This window comes from Mandrillus leucophaeus, unplaced genomic scaffold, assembly GCF_000951045.1.
Source record: "Mandrillus leucophaeus isolate KB7577 unplaced genomic scaffold, Mleu.le_1.0 Scaffold1195, whole genome shotgun sequence".
In the NCBI taxonomy this organism is placed as follows: domain Eukaryota; kingdom Metazoa; phylum Chordata; class Mammalia; order Primates; family Cercopithecidae; genus Mandrillus; species Mandrillus leucophaeus.
Genome location: NW_012100265.1, coordinates 59,475 through 62,048, shown reverse-complemented (window position 1 = coordinate 62,048; position 2,574 = coordinate 59,475).

Sequence of the window (2,574 nt, the reverse complement as noted above, 5' to 3'; positions counted from 1 at the left end):
CAGGTGTTCATTACTCGTCAAAATTTACATTGTGATTGGCAATATAATTCCATCTGTGTCACACCTCTGCCATATACTAGCTCCCAATATACTTGGGAGAGAGTAAAGGCACACCTACAAAGGGCTTATCAGGACCACTTACCCTCTCAAATTTCTACTCTTGAGTGTCAGTTAAAGAAACAACTTAAAGAATGATCACAGTAATTACAAACAAATATCCTTCAGCAATTACAAGGTTTTCAATGGTTGAACCTGAACATTTAGTTGTCTGAGTTAAACATACGCATTTGGGTGATGGTCACTATACTTATTCTTTTCTGTATCTGTTTGCCAGGCATCTGCAAATGGCTCTGTGCTGCCCCCCTCCCGCTCCCACCCCCCACATCTACGACTGCATTACATAACCAGCATGCTTTAAGAATTAAAGAAGGAGTAGATGTGGGGGGTGCGCAGCAACATATTCAAGCTTATGTATAAGGCATTTGAGGTTGAGGCATGGAAAAATACTGAGGCACTGTGTGTATGTTGTTTGTGCATGAGACTGAAATTCCTTAACCCTGAAAACAGATCAAGGAACGGAATGTATGATAAGGAGCTCTGTGATAAGGAGTTGTGTGATAAGGAGGGCTGAAATCCTCCTAGGAATGTGGTCTGAGTGCTTTTAGATGTAACACACAAGGCTATATGTGCCTCATGACCAGACCACAAATCTTTACCTAGTGGATGTCTCTTGCTTGTCTAAATTGTAGTTTAACAAGCCCTCTCAATAAATACTTGACTGACAGAGCTTAAAGCAGCACCCTTTCAGAAGAGCCGCTACCTACCCCGCTCAGCTGGAATTGTCTGAGTACTTCATTCTCGGCGTTCGCTGCAGCTACAAGCTGCAGACTTTGTTTCTTGTTCTGCTCTTAACAAATTACCACAAACGTGGTGTCTTAGAACACACATTTGTTGTAAAGTTCTAGAAGTCAGAAATTCAAAATGAGCCTTGTGGAGATGAGAGGGGTTGGAAGAGTTATGTTTCTTCTCAGGGCTCAGGGAAGAATGTTTCCTTTTCCAGATTCAAACACTACCCACACTCCTTAACTCGTGACTCCTTCCTCTATCTTCAAAACACATCACTCTAACCTCTGCTCTGATCATCACATTTTCTTTTCTGTATCCTCTGCCTGCCTTCTGTACCCCTGTCTGACCCTTTGCCTTCCTTTAAAGAACTCATGAGATTATACTGGGCCCACCTGGATAATCCGGGACACTCTTCTCATCTCAAAATCCTTAACTTAACCACATCTGCAAAGTCCCTTTTGCCATCTAAGATAACGTATCCACAGGTGCCAGCTTTGGGGGATGATTATTCTGCCTTCCATACCCTTTTCCATAGATTTGAACATTTTCAAAATAAAAAGGAAGAAAAATAAGGAAAATGTCTAGAAAATTAGAGCAATCAAAATAAATGTAGGCCTGTAACTCTTTGTGAAGCTTTGTGACAGCCCTTCTCAGGCACTAACCTTGGAGTCCAGGAAGCCTTGCAGAGGAACCAAAGGCTAAACAGAGGTTCACAGAGGACTCCTGAAACCAGGAATACATCCTCCAGTCATGCAGTCCAGCATGGTTAATGAAAGAAAAAGCACAACTCTTCCTTCAAAAGCCCACTGCTGAGCCAGGTATGGTGGCCAGAACTGCAATCCCAGCTACTCTGAAGGCTGAGATGGGAAGACTGCTTAAGTCCAGGAGTTTGAGTCCAGCCTGGGCAAAAGAGCAAGACACCATCTCAATTTTTTAAATAAAATTTTTTTAAAAAAATTTTTTGGAGTCAGAGTCTCGCTCTGTTGCCCAGGCTGAAGTGCAGTGATGTGATATCAGCTCTCTGCAACCTGCACCTCCTTGGTTCAACTGATTCTCCTGCCTCAGCCTCCCAAGCAGCTGAGATTACAGGTGCACACCACCACACCCAGTTAATTTTTGTATTTTTTTAGTAGTGATGGGGTTTCACCATGTTGGCCAGGCTGATCTCAAACTCCTGACCTCAGGTGATCCACCTGCCTCAGCCTCCCAAAGTGCTGGAATTACAGGTATGAGCCACCGTGCCCAGCCTAAAAAATGTTTTTAAAGCCCACTGCTACCAAAAGAAAATTCAGAGACTTTATTTTGATGGCATTAAGGAAGCTGATGTTAATGAGACAACAAAAATGAAAGTTAGGACAGGATGGGAAAATAGTGAATTTGTTTCAAGCTCTTTAGTTAAACTGATATGATGTGCATGAAACAATATCTGCACAAAATGGCCAATAATAATCGTCCTCAGAAAATAACCACTCCAGCATAAATGCAGGCCTTTCTCACTACAGATGTATTGCTATCATGGATTGAAATAGATATATGAACTCACCTTTTTTTTCTACTTTGGTGAGTAAACTGCTTTTTTAAAAAATTAAGAAATAGGCCGGGCGCGGTGGCTCAAGCCTGTAATCCTAGCACTTTGGGAGGCCAAGAGGGGCGGATCACGAGGTCAGGAGACCGAGACCATCCTGGCTAACACAGTGAAACCCCATCTCTACTAAAAAATACAAAAAA